This window comes from Thunnus maccoyii, chromosome 16, assembly GCF_910596095.1.
Source record: "Thunnus maccoyii chromosome 16, fThuMac1.1, whole genome shotgun sequence".
Taxonomy (NCBI): Eukaryota; Metazoa; Chordata; class Actinopteri; order Scombriformes; family Scombridae; genus Thunnus; species Thunnus maccoyii.
In genome coordinates this window covers 1,889,109-1,908,148 of record NC_056548.1, presented here as the reverse complement: position 1 = coordinate 1,908,148, position 19,040 = coordinate 1,889,109, and the positions used below count along the sequence as shown (strand labels likewise).

The 19,040-nt window shown below is 38.5% G+C and overlaps 1 long non-coding RNA gene across 2 annotated transcripts; it reads right to left on the bottom strand.

Moving 5' to 3' along the window:
- Nucleotides 1-9,537: 9,537 nt before the first annotated feature.
- LOC121913948 lies at nucleotides 9,538-10,351 on the bottom strand. Of its 2 annotated transcripts, none has more exons than XR_006100414.1 (2): nucleotides 10,262-10,351; nucleotides 9,538-9,958 (listed from the first exon to the last, which is right to left on the bottom strand). It is a non-coding gene; the product is annotated as an uncharacterized LOC121913948 (long non-coding RNA). The 2 variants fall into 2 exon arrangements; XR_006100413.1 differs by having other exon boundaries at nucleotides 10,218-10,307.
- Between the last annotated feature and the right edge of the window lie 8,689 nt (nucleotides 10,352-19,040).

Sequence of the window (19,040 nt, the reverse complement as noted above, 5' to 3'; positions counted from 1 at the left end):
GTTGCATGAAAACTTTTTCAACTTTTTAGGCTCAAACTAATCATTTGAAGACTAATTTGATTTATACTTTTGTGACCAAAACGAACAGACTCATCGGTTTTTAAGACATAAAATTATTTCATAATAGACTAATCTGCCTGACAAATCGTTTTGTCTATAAAATGTTAGAAAATAGTGAAAAATGACTGTTATAAATGTTTTAATCTAACGGTGACGTCTTCAAATGTCAAAGATATTCAGTTTACTGTTGTGTTTGACACATAAACGATTCAACCTGCAGATATCTGACATTTTTGCTTAAAACGTGACTAAAACAATTGTTTATCAAAATATATGACGACTAATTTTCTGTTGATCAACTAATCGATTGATTGACTAATCGTTCCTCTACGTAAAATTTGTGTCAACAACTGTTTTTGCGTCTAAACTGGGACGAAACCTTCAAGTGAAAACAATCTAACAAGGTGAACAACATATTAAACTTTGAGAAAAATGATTCACATATGACAGATTGATACTATAATGAAACCTGAATCTGATTGGTTTGATTTTTAAGCAATAAAAATGCCAGAAACAGGTTTAAATGTGTCTGAAAGTTTCTCCTCAGATGCAGACCTTCTGAGGCTGAGCAGCTTATTTTTCTGTGCCGACGTTCGTGAGGAAAATTCCTGAGTCAGAGCGACATGTGGCCTCTTTCATGTTCTGTCAGCCGGATCGATTTTGTATCACCGCTGCTGTTTTGCTGCCGGGGGGAGGATTTGAAAGGACTGTCGGTTGTGAATACACACCGGCCGAACCGTTTACGCTGTTTACTCGCCACAACAACTCCACTGCAAACCTATAGATCCGTGTGTGTGTGTGTGTGTGTGTGTGTGTGTGTGTGTGACTGTATCATACTGGGATAATAGTGGTAAAACTACTGAGTGATTTAGAAAATACTTTTTAGACTAAAACAAATACGGTAATGAGAAACCATCAGAACATTAAACAGAATGGTGGTGAAAGTAACAAGAATGAAATGTAAAAACATTAAATAAAATAATCACTTTAAGTTTTTACTGCACTTGAGGTACCTTATATCACCTCCCAAAGGTCAAACTGATGCTCCTGCTCCTTTTTCTCTATTCGAACTGTAACGATCTGTTCAAATTCAAAATTTACAGTCTATAAACGCAACAGACTGTTTGCCTTGTGATCCAGCAGGGGGCGTTCTTAAAATTCACTATCAGCTCGATCTATCGTCAGTAAACTGAGCTAACGAATAAAAATGCAGGACAGTAGCGAACAAAGCTGCTCTGATCAGATAATCACGACACTGAAGCATCCGAGAAGAAGCGTGTGAAGGATTTTGGGGGCAAAACAAACACAATCAGACAATAAAACACTATAAACACTAGGGATGTGCAGAGGGCCCGGTATTTGTATTTGTATCTGTATTTGTTGAGGCAGCAAAATTATTTGTATTTGTATTTGTATTCGAATAAAAGTGAAAAGAGGGGTTTTTTTGCATTTATTACACTTTAATTTTAGAAAATTCAAGTGTTACAATAAGTGTTCATGAATAAACTACCTTATGAAGGAGGTCCCCACACCGGGCCTTGAACCGGAGTCTCCCAGATCATAGATGACTGACGACTGAGCTAAAACTTTACTCATCACCTCATTGCAGGCAGACCTCTACCTATTTATACACCCATAACACAGAGACAGCACACCATGTAACATGTAGGGAGGAACTTCAAAGATGATTATTGCTTTGTACTTTTCATTTATTGCTTATTTTTTACAACCTAACTTTGTGGAAAGGAAAAGGGGAACAACAGGTTATGTAGAGTCTCTTGGTACTTAACCCTGATGATTGACATGGTTTTTTTTCTTCCCAAAAACGAAAGTAATTTTTAAAATATTTGTATGAAACAAATATTCGTATAAAACCCACTATTTGCTTTGCTGAATAATGTATTTGTATTCGGGCACACCCCTAGTTTACCTCACAGATGAGACATCAAACCAGCAGAACCTGGTCTGACACGCTGCAGCTGAATGACATCACACAGGAAAATATAAAGACTATAATTAACGGTACAACGCTCTCAGATGGACATCGCTGGCCGTGTATGCTCACCACAGTCACAGTAAACTGTATTTTACAGTATTACATTACAGTATATAGGTTGTGTTTGACTTAGTCAGATAGTTAGTTAATTAGTTTGAAATCATTCAAACTTGAGTTTTTGTTGAAGTGACAGCCCTATTCTATATTAATGTACTGCAGTGGAGTCGTCGTCGTCGTCTCTGTGTTACGGGTGTATAAATAGGTAGAGGTCTGTCTGCAATGAGTCGATAAGTAAAGTTTTAGTTCAGTAGTCAGCGCAGTTGTCTATGATCTGGGAGACTCCAGTTAGAGACCTGGTGTGGGGACCTCCTTCATAAAGTAATTTATTCATGAACACTTATTGTAACACTTTAATTTTGTAAAATTAAAAGTGTAATAAATACAAAAACAGGATTTTTAAGCCTCTTTCCAGTTTTATTTGAATACAAATACAGATACAAATACAAATACTGGAATCTCTGCACATCCCTACCAATAATGTTGTCTCTGCCATCGCCTCGGGGGGACTCTCTGCCCCCCCTCAAAGAAAGGATGAGACAATACTGTTTGTATCGATATAGTTTGATGTTGTGAATATAACCCGTGTCTTTTGTAAAATCGTGCCAGTGTTTTCATCTCTCCTCTCTCACACTCACTCACGAGTTCTCCTGCAATAGGCGGGAGACACAGCGCCGGTCCAGGCAGAGAGCGAGGACGTCGAGTTCAGTGACGACAGCTCAGATAATAACGAATAAAACGTCAAAATGCTAATCAGCAGCAACGTGTTTTATTAAGCACAAGCTACAAGTTGCCATGCAGCTGGTCGGCGTTGGTGTCTTCATTGATAGGTTATGATTAACAATGTCGTTACTTGTGAATGGAGCCACGCCAGCTAGCTAGCTTGTAGCTAACTAGCTTGTAGCTAACTAGCCCATGTTGCCGAGCGGCTCGTGTCAGCTGTTTGCTCGTAAACACCGGCAGCCAAGTCGAACGCAGACAGGTGTTTTACTGTTTTACCGGACTGTTTCTCTTCACATTCACTTCCTGTCTGAAGTATTTAGTCTGTGGTACCACCTGAGGCTGCTGATAGGCTAGTTTTCCTCTCACAAAACCTGTAAGAGATGTATGGAGCTACACAGGAGGAAATACTTTGGTAAAGAAGTGTCCACCTCAGTGAAAACTTTACTTTGTGAGAGCAGGTAGGTTGTTATTTCTGTTCTGTTTACATTTGTATTGTTATTTGCACAGTTGTGTGTTTTGTTTAGTAGCAGAGGAGAACCTGTAATTATATTCTATTTTAATCAGTCTGTTATTGTTGTTGAAAACAACTGAAGGATCTTCATCACAGATATTAAATACAGGCTCATCTTCATCCAGATTGGATTTCAATATGTAAATTAGCTGCGGACTTGTCAACAAACACGGCCCAAGTTATGACTGTTTACTTTCTAACAGGAAGTAAATATTCCTACAATTAGCTTTTTAATGAAAATGTGCCGCCCCATTTATGTTGTATTTCTTTATACATTGTGGCCTTTAATTGGTTTGTGTTATTTTACTTGTTTGTTTCTGTTTGCTCAGATTTATTTTGTTTTGTTTGTCACTTGTGCTTCATTGATTTACTATAACATTTGGTCTTGTGTTGCATTATGTTTTGTTTATATTAGAAAAGTTAATTAAAATGTGCAAAAGTAAAGTGAGAATCTTTCAAAAATAATGCAATGAATAGTTTTTATTGATCAGTTAACTTGATCCAGAGTTGAGTAAACAGCAGAAATCTAAAGTTAATCAATATGTTGCTGTGAGCAGCTTTGTCTTTAAACCAGCAGCAGTTCTCAGTGTTTCAGGTTCTCGGCAGGTCGGTTGTTCCTGCATCTTGGAGAAGTCGCCGCAGTTCTTCTGTGTCTTCATGTTCATCCCAGACTGACTCCATGATGTTGAGATCAGAGACTGAAGATAGATCTTTATGACTCTGGATGGATGTTTGGGCTCGTTGTTGTCGTGCTGCTGCAGAATAAATTGCCTCCCTGAAGGTGTTAATTATGGAGAAGAAGAAACATCTAAAGTGCCTAAAACTTTTGCACAGAGTTGTATATATATTTCAGTCCTTGGGATCGGCTCAGGACGTCCTCAATATAGAAAAAATGTCACTCACATTGGACAAAAGTGCCCAAATTGAATGTAATATTCAACTTGTCCAGGAGCCGTACAGTTAAACCCTGCGGACTGACATGAATTGAAACCAGTCGCTGACTTACTTTAGTAACTAAAGAGCTAAAAACCTTCTAAAAACAGCGGAATGGTCCTTAAATATAAAGACCTGTCAATATGGAGGATAAATCAAACATGAAAAGTCTTTCTCAGAGTGACGGTGATGTTTCTCCTTTTGGCCTTTCTCTCCTCTCTCTCTGTTTAAAACAAAGCGTTGGCTGCTGTCAATCACGCGGTAATAGCCAGCGAGGAGTGGCGGCGGCGGCGAGGTCGTTATGACTTCATGAAACGTCTGCTCAGAAGTTGATTGGATGAATTAGTGACCGTAATCGTTAGCGCCCGTGCTTCAAACAGACTCTTAATGTCTCTGTATTAGCACTAATGGAATGCAATTTCAGCTCTCCCTCTGCTCTCCGTCACCCCGCCCGGCCGTGATCCCCGGGCCACCGCCGGACCGTCGTCTAGGTAACTGTAATCACCGTGCCGACTTGTCACCGTGTCTTCTATGAACCCCTCAGTGAGACAGAGAGAAAATTAGAGATGGCTCTTAATAAGAGTCCTGGTGCTAAAAGAAAATGACCAATATTCTTCCTCTGGCAGGGAAACGATTTGAGCTGCAGCCAGTTTTGTGAAGGAGCAGCGGGGGAGATTAGCTCGATTAAGGCCAAATCAGACCCGCTTCCAATTTGATGAGAGAAAGGAAGATAATAGCTCTCAGATTGGTTTCTCATGCCGCTCCGGCCCTCACTGAGGCAATTAAACCACTCTTTGTCTCTCTATCTCTCAGGGTGACTCCACTCCCACCGGCGAATCAGAGAAGCTAGCAGCTAAATTAGAAAGATAATATAACCTTTTCTCCTGAGAATTACCGTCATATGCAACTAGTTTTCATCAGCTAAACAATTTTTTTTTTTTTTGGATGGGAGGATGATGTTTTCAACTCGTACTGCGGAAAATAGTTGCCTCCGATCCTGGTTTATATCAGGACACCTAAAAACACACTGTAGTCCTGGTCAACAGTTTAACCACATCTCTACATCAGAGCTGAAGGTAACCATAGCAACAACCAGTTAACTGACCAGTGAAACTAACTCTAATCACGGCTTCAGCTGACTGACGATTAGTTGATTAGTCTGTAGTTATTTTTAATGGATGTAACCAGGTGGCTTTGAGGAGTTCAGGTTTTGGTTTTGGTTTCAGTTTTACCAAACGTGGCAACAAGACAACAATCATCTGTGATGCTGCACACAGTCAGCAGAATAAAACGTTATTGTACGTTTCTGAAAACCACACATACTTAAAATATGTTGTTTTTTTTTTAATATGTAAGAGCTCAATGTTTAAATGTCCATAAATCCATAATTTAATTTCATTCATTAGTTAAGAATAATTTCATGCAGCCTGGCAACCAAGTGCTGCCCCTTTACTATATATATATATATATATATATATATATATATATATATATATATATATATATATATATATATATGTATAGAGAGAGAGAGAAAGAGACAGTGTCCTGGTGCAGCAGCTGTAAGCAGACAATGTAGGTTAATTAGTTTATATTCGGTGTATCTGTGGAGGCACACGGTTCCTTCACTGTGTCCTTCGGTAGTAATTTTGTTATCCTTCGCCTGTAAACAGGTTTATTCAAACAAGACGACTGCGTCCTAAATAATGTTGACTAGAAGAGAGGAAAGACAGCGTTCTACTACTGAGCAGAGCCACAGACGATCTGATCCGTCTGCTCTGCTGCAGTTTAACCACAACATGTCAAATGTGCTGCAATGATATGAAAACAAGCTCGCTACACTGTTAGAACACATCTTCTGACAGCAGCCATGTTGGAAATCTGATCTCAGAGCTGCTCAGAAATCCAACCGATTGTCCAACAGCCAGATCGTTGATCAACTCTGCTCGGCTTTACAGGTGTTAGTAGGTTTATGCATTGATATATATATATATATATATAATTAAGTATTATATAAGTTTAAAACTGCTCTGTTGTATATTTGACAGAACCAGGCTTGTAGTTTCCCCTTTGCTTCCAGTCTTTATGCTAAGCTAAGCTAGCAGACATGAGACGACATGATATCCATCTTCATCTTTCAAGTTTTTTCCAAAAAAAAAAGAAGTTGAACTGTTCCTTTTAAATGTAAGATTGGGAATAAACAGTGGCTAACCTGGATATGCAGTGATGAAGTCAAATGAAATCCACAACTCATACTTTTCCCTGTCGTACTTGAACGTTACTCTCTTTTTTTAAAACATGCAGTAACTATTACAAATGAGACTGTAAAATTAGATATTCAGATTTTTCCCCCGCTCTCTTTCTGTTCCCTGAAGCTCTCCATGTTTCTGAGGGTGTTGAGGTGAAAAAAATCATTTAGAAGAGAAAAGACTGAAACAATTGGATGTGACCTTTACAGAGAGACGATGAGGACATGGAGATGAGGAGTCGATCTGTGAGGAAAAAAGGTGCAAACAGAACAGGACGAGTGGAAGAGAATTAACAGCACTGAGTGTCAGACTGTTCCCAGATCAGACGGCCTCAGCTCACTTTACTGCGCTTTGACATTTGAATGATGTCACGTCTACATGTTGCTCTGTGTGTGTGTGTGTGTGTGTGTGTGTGTTGGACAGGACTCTGTTACATTCATCACATCACTTGTATAAAAGCTCCATTCGGGATGAGTTATGAGATTATTATTATTTTTGTCTGGGAGGTCGGATGTGCTTTGAGGTTTAATTTCCTGAAGCTGTTCTGGTTTTTCAAGAGAAGCTCATCAAACTCATCAATGATTTCTGTCATTGTGATCAGAATAAATGCATCATTTCATACAAATCTCAAACACATGATGCTGTAAAGGAAATGTAACGCTAGCACCGAGCTAACAGAGATCACCGTCGACCCCCTGGTTGGCCCTTTTGTTGGCATATCGCTCAGAATGAAACATGAGGATTTAATTGACTTATAAAAGTAAAGTAACTTTCATGGAGCAGATGGTTGAATTTAGTAGAATATAACCTTCTTTTTAGTATATTTTGAGTATATTTAGATGCTTCTACAGGATCTCTTTGACAGATTTCTTGGCAAAAGTGCTCAGAGGATTCTGCTTTTAGTGATTTTCTGTTATTTATATCCTGTTAAGATGTCAGATGTTAAACATGGTCAAAGTTCCAAAACTTGAGGTGAATGTATGTAGAAATGCTGCCTGCAAGTTAAAATCCAGGGCGTCAACCTGCTCTGAACGCTTTGTTTGAAATGTTTTTTTTCTGCCAACCCATAAACATCCCTCCGTTCTGTAGCCTCGGTTGCTAAGGTGGTTGCTAAGGTGTTTCAATGTGTTGTCCACTCTCATATTTCGGATCAGATTTCAGCTCCAACATGTACAGATGGATTTGAGAAGTTGACATCTTGAGTAAAGAAAAAGTAGTGAAATCCTGCTACTATACATTGTTTCATGGTTTGTTGACGTCGCCTCTGGAGCAGATGGATTTTGCCGTGAAGCAGTTTCCTGAAGCTGACCAATCAGAACAGAGTGGGCTCATCAGGAGGCGGGCCTTAAAGAGACAGGAGCTCAAACAGCCTGTTTCAGACAGAGGCTGAACCATAGACTGTAAAAAACATGGACGTATTCACCGTGATGTCACCCACTGGTTTGTGAACTGCCGTTTTGAAGCCTCAAGTGTAGCGATTTGACCGTCGCAACATCTTGGATTTGGCCGTCGCCATGTTTGATTTTTGGAGCCAGAAGTGACCATATTTGGACGAGAGGGTGGAGCTGACCATAGCGCTAGCTGCTAGCTTGGTCAGCATGGTGCATTTACGAGCTATGGTTAACAGTGATCATGCTAATGCTAATGCTAATTTTCGCTAGCAAAAAACAGTCTTCAAACCGTTAAAACAAAATGTACTCACCGGAAAAACTGATCATCTGACTCATTGATGGATCTTTTATTACAACCAAACGCTGAACAAAACTGTTTTAATACGACTAAAATGTTACAATTAACTTTAGTGACCTGGAAACACTGTGAAATAGCAGCAGTTACGCCCATGCCATGGTAGCGACTTGTCAATCACAACATAGCCACGCCCTAAAGCATACCCTGCTTTATCGTCAAATTTAAGTTAATGGGACCATAATTTACACAATGAACATCATGCTGTATTGAAGAAGACTTCAAACTAGCGATTGAGACCATGAACTCGTTAGGGAACAGTTTACTGAGGTAATAAATCAAGAGAGAAGTAGGGTCATTTTCTCATAGACTTCCATACAATTGGACTTCTTTTTGCAGCCGGTGGAGTCGCCCCCTGCTGGCCGTTAGAGAGAATGCAGGTTTTTGGCACTTCCGCATTGGCTTCATTTTTCAGCCCTGGACGTTGCCGCTTGGGCTGAACTGAGGGGCTGCATAAAGGACCAGAGCAAAGACATTCCTGTAGAGCCCCAGAATATAAATACAGACCTGGAAATGTGCAGAATCCTTATATAGCGCTCTAGAAAAAGCTGTAAAAAGCCACCGTACACAACCTGCTCAGCAACGACATGTATGTTGTCTTCCGTAACTTCAGATGAATTCCATGTAACGTTAGCATACGACTTGAATACAGAGTTCACAACAACCTGACAATAGATGAAGCAACTATTTCACAGATAAACAAAGAAGACGGGAGAGAAAACACGTGAGACGGTAAACTGCACTTTCTTTATTTTGCTTCTTACGGTATAAAGTTGAGGAAACACGTTGCCGTGCTGGTTCAACAGATAAACAAACAGTGAGAGGAATGAAGTGCTGCTGACTCTTCTTCTCTAAATGTCACAGTAGTCGTGTTCAGTTCACTTCGGCTGCAGTTTGTTGTCGAGATTTTGTTCTATTTTCAACGGATACACAGCCGATGTCAGAACGTTTCACTGTTCATCTCGGCTTTAATTGAAAACGATGTTGAAAACTAATTTCAAAAGAGAAATTAAGACTTTGAAAAGTGTCTGAAGAAAAAAACAACACGGTCATTAAAACTCTACCCGCCTCCTATTCTCTCTCAATTAGATGATGTTTGCCTGAAATTAGACTGTAATTACACTGACAGACTGCTGCTTTCAATATTTTTAAAGCACAGAAACAATATTATACATTCACTTATTACAGTTTTCTTTGTAAAAGAGAAGCAGTGAGCATGTGTTTCTGTAATTTTCTTAAATTAAACGTAATGAGCCCAGATGTTTCATCACAGTTTGCTTTATTTGCACATATAAATGAAAGAAAAGTGACACAAGATATTATTGACTGGAGCTCAGGGATCAATAAACAATCAATGAAATTCACTTTTATTTACAGATTGACAGTTTTTTTTGTTTTTATTTGAACTGACTGAACATCTTTCTGTCTTTTTTTGGTTTGTTTAACTCCAAACAACCAACAGAAATAAAACATTCTTTACATAAGACAACAAACTAGCAGTTAGAGGTCAGAGGCTTCAGAAATCATTTGAAAGTCTCATTAATTTTGATTTTGAGGCTGTCAGAGAGTTTCACGTGTCAGATATTTGAGTTTGAAGGTCAGACGCTCGTGTTCACTGCCCACGCTGTTGCATTTGGTCATTTCAAGCAGAAAAAAATCTTCTTTTGAAAGGTTTTTAAAGGTCTGGAGGAGATTAAGTATTTCATTAATGTGAGAAAAACAACTATTTTGGGAATGAATGAATGAATTGTTGCCATCATAACACATCTGTGGTCATTTTCCTCTTAAAATTCATCCTTCGGGAGACTGAAATCTACAAAAGCTTTGTCTTCACTGTAAATTAACACATATATAATCCTTATCTAAACACATGAAGCGACATACTGTTGAGAAAGGTTCTGATCCAAGTCTGTTAATGAGATTTTTAATGAGGTTTTCTTACTTCTGAAACAGAATCCAGAAGTTCTCTCTACTGTTCCAACCAACCTGCAAGACCTTCGTTTCTCTGCTGCTGTAATCTGGATTCATCTTCAGTCTTCTTCAAACTGAGAGACGGTCGAGTGCTTTGACTCAAAGTTTGGAGCCGTTGAATCCAGAGGAAGTTAATCCAGAGACTGGACATGACCTGTTGCTCTCCTCCTCCTCCTCCTCTTCCTCGTTCCTCCCGCTCTTCTCTGTTTACATGAAACATTCTTTTTCCTGCTTCAACTCCTCCATCTTGTTTTCATGCTGCTTGTCTGTCTGTTTCCTGTCTCTCTCTCTCTCTCTCTCTCCTGGTCACACACACACACACACACACACACAGATTAAACAGTCTCGTGACGGGTAGACGGGCCTCTGGTTGGGGCGGGGCGGGGCTAAGCGCTGTCACGTGTCAGCGGCAGGGGCGGCGGCTGATTGGTCGGTTCGGGAAGCGAGGGCAGCTTTACTGTTGTGTTTCCTCACATCAAACACCTTTTCAACCCGTTGCTTTGACAACCATCAGCCAGCAGCTGATTGGAGCTGACGGAGGCAGGTTCAGACGGGGCCTCCAGCCGTCCTCACGCCGCACTGCTTCGGTTTGGTGGATGAACACAGTTTCGTTTCAGACGCCAATCACACGCAATTCCAAGAGTCTTAATGGACTCCAAAACATGTCAGCTGTGGAAAATCCTTCACTTAAAGCTCCACTAATCAACATTTATGATATTAAATTCATTTAATGTCTCTGTTAAATGAAAGTGGATCCAGTAGTTTTGAGAAGTTTGCTCCTGGTTTTGGTTTTGCGGCGCATTTCCTGTCTGGTTCGGTCTCAGCTGTATGGATTCAGCCCCATTTTAACACAGAGTTGGAACCAAGAATTCCCGTCAGATCAGTCGTCATTTCAGGTGCAGTTTGAGGTCACAGCGCCTGATTAATTACCCCAACGATCAACAGTGATCAGAGCAGTTCCACGGTCTCATAAAGTTACATCAATAAGTACAGAAGTAAACAGTAACAAACATGGCGCAGACGAGAGCGTGTTGTGTGAACAGAATCTATGAGAGCAGGTTAATCCAGCTCTGTGCTGGTTTCTGTACAAAGTAAATATCTAAAAGTAAAGCTGCCTTTCTCTCTGTAGACATAAACTCATGGTTGTATGAACAGGAAGTGGACACTGCGTTCAAAGTTGCTCAGTGGCGCATGAAGCCAGAAAAGTCTGACATGTTCCTGCAGTGTTTCTTGAGCCCACAGAGCATGCTCAGTAGAGTCCGTCTCCAGCTGACTTCCTGTGCTGCTGGAAGTTGTTAGCAGGACGACAAACCTCTGTGATAATGTCATTATAAAACATAAGAGCTGCAACAATTAGTTGATTAATTGATTAGCCAATCAACAAAAAAAATTAATCATTAATTGCAGCTTAAATAATATCTAATGATTTTATTATTTTAATTTGCTTTGTGTGAAGCACTTTGAACGTGGATTTTGAAAATAAAGTTTCCATGAATAAAGATTATTATTATTGTTTTTATTATAAAACAAACAGTTCAATGCAGAAAATGAGTCACAAAATATTCCCTCTTGTCAGTTGTATTTGTGATCGTCTTACTTTTTAATTCAAATTTTTTTTAATCTGTTTTATTGGTTTAATTTTTACATTTTCAAATTTTTCTTTTTTCGTGTGTCTCAAACTGTTTCACTGTTTACATTTGTCTTATTATCAGCCTGTCAGTCACCTGTGAAGCATTTTGAGTTGCACTAACCTGAATGAAAGGTGACATATGATTGATTGATTGATCGATTAAAATACCTCTGCTATAAATCCCAGTACAGATATTTTTGTGACATAAACAGAACCCTGTTATGTACTACTAATTGTTTTTTCTAACACGCCTACAACCAGCCTTCTCTTTTGCAGTTTCACAGTGTTTACATGTTATTTGCAAGGTAAATATAAATGTATGTAAATATATCTTGTGTGGAGCGGGTCTTTTTTTTAAAAATTAAAATAATCAATTTATCTGGAAACTTGTACTGAAGTTTCTTTGTAGAAGAAGAGAAAAAGAAGAAAAAGTGTCCGTTTTTAAAAAAGATCTTTTGTGTGTTTGTCATGTTACACTGATGGAGGCTTTCTGCCAAAACATGCAAGTTATTCTGCAGCAAAAAAGATATTTTTAGGTCATCATCATCATCAGCCTGCAGGAGCCAGGATGAATTTATTCTCCCTCTCTGAAAAGCGAGGCAGCCGCATTTTGATTTTTCTTGATCAGATGTCTTTTCCATCATCTCCATCACCGACCTGCAGCCCCGCACTCAGTGTCCCTGATTTGCACTTTGATTCAAGCACCACTGGATAAAGCAAATTTCATCAAAGTTGTTTCCTGAATAAAAAATGAAGGAGTTTAGTTATTTCCCTCTGCGGAGCGCTGACGCTGACAGCTGACTGAGGCTCAGACTGAGCGATGGATCCATGTGAGCGAGAAATGTGACAAAACACCAACAAAACCAGCATCGTTTTCAACCAACATGGCCAGTAGGTTTATGGGAATCTGTGATTTTGTGAAGAAGAAGAAAGAAACAGAGAGTTGCAGTCTGTGGTACGACAGTTAAAACCCAGAGTTATTCATCATTCATTCCTTTATGTTCTCAGTAAAGTTCAGCAATCTTATGTTTTTGCAAAAATATGTTTTTTAATTTCATTTTGAATAACGAAACCCAGCCACATCTCAATAATGACAGAATTATGCCAATGTAGTTTCCACTTACAATACTGACGTCATGTTCAGATCCTGTAGCGTCTATAGCCTTAAAGCTGTTTAATGTGTGTGTGATTGAAGGAAAATGGCTACGGATATCATATTGAATAAAATATGCTGCAGCTCAGTCATACACTGGTTATTCCACCCAGTAAAATGTTGTTTGAAACCCCAAAATACTTAGAACATGACGTCAATATTGTAAGTGACAACTACATTTGCATAATTCTGTCATTACTGAGATGTGGTTTAGTTATTCAAAATGAAATTAAAAAACATTTTTTTGTAAAAACAAGATTGCTGAACTTTACTGAGAACACAAAGGAATGAATGATGAATTACTTAGATTATAAAAATGTACTCACTTTCCAAAAAAATGTTCTTTCATTTTCTAAAAACATGTTTACAGTAACGTAAAAATGTACAAGAATTGAATAATGCACAACAGATAAATGTCCTCACTTTCTAAAAATGTTTCCAATTCACAAAAATGTACACATTTTACCAAACTGTTTTCATTTTCAAAATGTTTACAGTAGTGTTAAAATACACAACTACAGATAAATATCTTCATTTTTCAAAAATGTCCCCACTTTATGATAAATGTCTACGTCTTACATAAATAACCTCACTTTATAAATTTACCCACTTTCTAAACAATGTCCTCACTTTCCAAAACTGTCATTATCCCAAAAAATGTTTTACAGTAAAAATTACAATTTAAAAATGCACAATCACAAATAAATGTCCTGACTTTAAAAAACTGTTTTCATTTTCCAAAAATCTCTACTTTCTAAAAAGTCTTTGTTTTACAAAATACTCAAACTTTCTGAAAAATGTCTGCACTTACTGACTTACCTGACTGCACAAACTGTCATTATCCCCAAAAAAATTTTTACAGTAAAAATCACAATTTAAAAATGCACAACTACAGATAAATATCTTCACTTTTCAAAAATGTCCCCACTTTATGATAAATGTCTACGTCTTACATAAATAACCGCACTTTATAAATTTACCCACTTTCTAAAAAATGTCCTCACTTTACAAAACTGTAATTATCCCAAAAAAGTTTTACAGCAATGTAAAAATTACAATTTAAAAATGCACGATCACAGATAAATGTACTCACTTTACAAAAATGTTTTCATTTTCCAAAATATGTTTACATGTTTACAAATGTACACAAATTGAAAAATGCACAACCACAAATAAATATCCTGACTTTAAAAAACTGTTTTCATTTTCCAAAAAGTCCTCACTTTGCAAAAAAAAGTCTTAATTTTACAAAATACTCAAACTTTCTGAAAAATGTCCACACTTTCCAAAACTGTTTTAATTTTCCAAAACATGTTTACAGTAGCGTAAAAATGTACAATCATTGAAAAATGCACAACTACAGATAAATGTCCTCACTTTACCAAACTGTTTACAGTGTTGTAAAAATGTACGAGAATTGAAAAACCACAGATGTGAATGAAAACAGCTGGAAATGAAGGAGACTTGAAGTTCACGAATAATAAAAGCTGATTAATCTTTAGGATTGTTACAGTGAGTGAAAGCTCGGATCTGTGCAGACTGTCGGGAAGAAGGATGCGTCTGTTTCTTGGTGTTTTCTCGCTGTTTGGATCCAAACAGGGCCGGCCTTGTGTTCAGGTTACGGCCTTCATTCCTACCGAGGAGGTCGGATATCTGACAAACCTCCACCTTCCTGTCTGCTAACCAGCCATTAGCTGATTGGAGGCCGTCGACGTGTAATAATATTCCAGCAGGCCGTGGTCTCCTCAGGGGGGGTCGGTGCTGGTGATGGTGGTGATACTGGTGGTGGTGAGGAGGAGGGGGGGGGGGTCCATTCTTTCATCTATCCATCCGTCCAAATCAGCATTAATCAAGACGGCTCCGTTCATTCCTCCTCGTATCAAATCAGACAAATGATTACTGGCATTCAGGCGACGAGGGCCGTCGACGGCGAGGGGCCGAGCTGCGCCGCAATCAGGCCGCCGCTCGCTTCCTGGAGATCCCACCGCTGAATCACAGTGTTTTTCTTTTCTTAACTAATCGTTTAATAAAAAGGACGATGATTGACATGCAGGAAATAAAGAAGTTGTGTGTTTCTGCAGGAAAAAAAACGCCCCGAATCTGCACATCACAAACCTGAAGCCGAGAGTATTTAGATCAGCACACATCAGCCCGATCTGAAAATACTCATCATTCCTTTTTAATTTTCCCTTTTTTTTCTTCTTTTCTCAATCAAGCTCTGTTCCAGCAGAGATAATTTCATTTCCACTGTGGTGTAAATACGGCAGACTGCCCTGAACACCACAGAAGAAGAGAGCGGGTTTAATCAGGCTGCACATTTATAATCTCATGAGGTAAAATGTTAAACAGCAGGACCTGAAGGGACAGATGTTTGTCTCTGGATAAAACAATGACACGTAATGTGTTTTTATGAGGTATTTGGTTCCTTAATTATTATTTACAGATTGTCACAATGTTAAAATATTTATAATTATGTCATTTTTATATATTTAAATATAAAAAACGACAAAAAGCTCCAAACAGCTGGATGTGATTGAGTCTAACTTGTGTGTTTGACATGTTTGTCAGATGTGGATGAAAGCAGAGACAAACACACACACACACACACACACACACACACACACACACACACGTATTTGTATATGTACACTAATGAGGACCATACATGTAAAACATTTCCCAACTGTAACCTAATTCTTACCAAAAAAGATCTTCACTTTCCAAATTGTTCTCAAAAATGTTAGTTTGTTTAAAATGTTTGTTTTCACTTTCCTGCTTTACAAAAAAGGTCCTCACTTTACAAAGAATTTACCTATTTTCCAAAATAAAAACTGTCCTTTCTTTAAAAGACATGAGAAATGTTCTCAATTTCCTAAAAAAATGCCTCCACTTTTAAAAAATGTCCTAATTTCCCAAAATATCACAAAAATGTAAAATAAGGACATTTTGGAAAGTGATGATACTTTTACATTTTACAGTCAAATTTCTCTTTTTAGAAACTTGTGGGACTCAGATGCTACAAACATTTCTCATGTTTTTCTCTGTAATAAGATTCAAACATAGATCAGCTGTCTCTCCTACACACCTGTCACCTGAGCTGTAAAATTACAAATCAAAATACAACAGAAATAAGATATTTTTAGTGCGTCGTGGCAGATCGGTGATTAAAAGTACGGTTAACTTGTTTGCATTTTTCATTTTTCATTTCACATTTCATTTCATGTTACAGTTTTCATAAACAACATAACTGCAAACTGAATCTAAGAGTTTGTGCTGAAGAAGTTTATTTTTATTACACTTAACATGAATTTGATCATAATGTCATAAAATCTCACAATCACACTTATTTAGTAATTACTTTAAATAATGATTAAAGGTTAGATTTATTACAGCTGTTTGATTTATGACCACACTGACTTTGTTTTGTGTGTTTGTAACCAAAATGTTTGTTTGTTTCTAAACAGCAGTGTTGTGAAGTGGAAACATGACACCAGGTAGCTCACCTGAGCAAACACAACATGGACGGGGGAGTGTGTGTGTGGGGGGGGGGGGGGGTGAACTGAAGAGGAAATAGTGCATTTATTGGGGACTATTTTCAGCAGCGGATGAATACACAGTAGGTGCTCTAGTAGGATTGAGTCAAAAATAAACGACAGTGTGTTCATGATGATGAAGGTCCGTACAGATATTCAGCAGACCTTTTTTTTTCCCACGCTCCACCTGTTCCTCCAGGTCTGTATGGTGAGTGTCTCACCGCTGTCCCCCAGGGACCAGCTGTGGTTCTGGGCCACGCTGCCGCAGCGGCCCCCTGGCTCTCTAATCCCTGCAGGGCAGAGCTCTGAGAAACCTGGTGAGAGGCCTCTCCCAGACAGCCAGACTGTCATTAAATCACTGATCTGATCATTAGAGGCCACCGGCGGTTACCAGCAGACACTGATGGAAAGTAACATTTAAGTACATTTACTCAAGTACTTAAGTCCAGTTTTGAGGTACTTGTACTTTACTTGAGTATTTCCATGTGATGCTACTTTCTACATTTCAGAGGGAAATATTGTACTTCCTACTCCACTACATTTATTTAACAGCTTTAGTTACTTTTAAGATGAAGATTTGACACAATGGATAATATAACAAGCTTTTAAAATACAACACATTGTTAAAGATGAAACCAGTGGTTTCCAACCTTTTTGTCTTTTGACGTCTTACAAAAAGCAGTGTGTAGTCGGGGTCACATTTCACATGTCTATGAGTTGTTAACAGCTCCACCAAATAGTGATTTTTCCCTCTAAACTTCTCACATGCTTTCATTTCAATAAATGTTCAAATGATCCAATATTTCAGCAAAAATCAAAGATTAGAGAAAAAGTCCAAAAACTGAAAACAGATTTGTGTATCAGAACTTTGTTTTTTCTTCTTTCCTCTCCCATTAATCATCTCACCACCCCTCAGATTTATCTGCTGACCCTTTGGAGGGGCCCGACCCCTAGGTTGGGAACCACTGGACTAAACTAGCTAACTGTATATAAAGTAGTGTAAACTAGCTCCACCTCCAGCAGCTACAACAGTAACATGCTGCTCTAACACTGATGCTTCACTATTAATAATCTAATGATGTCATATATAATAATATATCAGTCAGAGGGACCAAACCACTACTTTTACTGCAATACTTTAACTACATCAAGCTCATAATACTTATGTACTTTTACTGCAATACTTTAACTACATCAAGCTCATAATACTTATGTACTTTTGCTGCAATACTTTAACTACATCAAGCTCATAATACTTATGTACTTTTACTGCGATACTTTAACTACATCAAGCTCATAATACTTATGTACTTTTACTTGTAATGGAGTATTTTTACATCGCTGTATTGGTACTTTTACTGCAGTAAAGTATCTGAGTACTTCTTCTTCCTCTGTCACCAGAGCTGCAGGGACACAATTCTGTCTTACAAGCTTATTTCGCATAATTTTATAATCATTAACGTTAGTTTTGGTGCTGCAAAGATGCACCTGAATGAATTTTAGGATGAAACAAAGACACACAAACAAACTAGCCTGTAAACTGCACCTGTTACAAAATGATGTGGAGGTGCCAGAGAGGAGGAGGTGGATGAAGGAGGTCCACAGGGAGTCCCCAGCTCGCCGGCTGACAGTGGGAATGTTTGGTATTAGCGGGACGAGGCGGCGCGAGCACAGGTGACAGCAGATTGTGTTTCAGGATAATTGAAGGATCGGTGGATATTACAGGATCAACAAACAGCCCCGAACGTTCTCACACTGACTCCAGATCAGCTGTTGGGTAGTTCAGGAGGAGGCGGGGAAACGTCGCAGGTTTGTTGTCACACATGAGAATCCAGCTGAAACCGTTGGTCATTTGCACAACATGTGTCATCAGTTTCACTTTAGTTGTGTGACAGTGAAACAAAGGCTTCTTCCAGCTTTGTTTTTTCTTACTTTTTAAATTTGTTGATACAAAAATGTCGTTTTCAGCTTCAGTTTTCATCACCAGGACGAGTCTTTGATACAAAAACTAGAACATTTATTTTTTAAAGGACCAGTGTGTAGAACTTAGTGACTACATCTACATCAGAGCGGGTCCTCTTCTACGGAGCCGCCATGTTGCACCACCATGTTTCTACAGTAGCCCAGAATGGACAAACCAACTGGCTCTGTTGTGCCCTTAAAACAGGGAAAATAGTGAGGGAAGAGGGATGAAGAAACCTGCACACTTCTCTGGTTTTCACTCGTTTGTATTGAGTTTTAATTATATACAGTACAACCAAATTCACATATTTTCTCAGTCTCAGGACCAGTTTCCACAACTAAGTTATTCTCTGGTTTTTTCTAAATAATGTAAATTATATTTTTAGCCAACACAGACTGTAACTTAACTTTTTAACTTTCATATTTTACCTAACACATGAACCGACTCTTTACAGTAATAAAATAATGTTTTTAAACAAACTTAAATGCAGAAAATGGCGGAACAACAGTCGGATG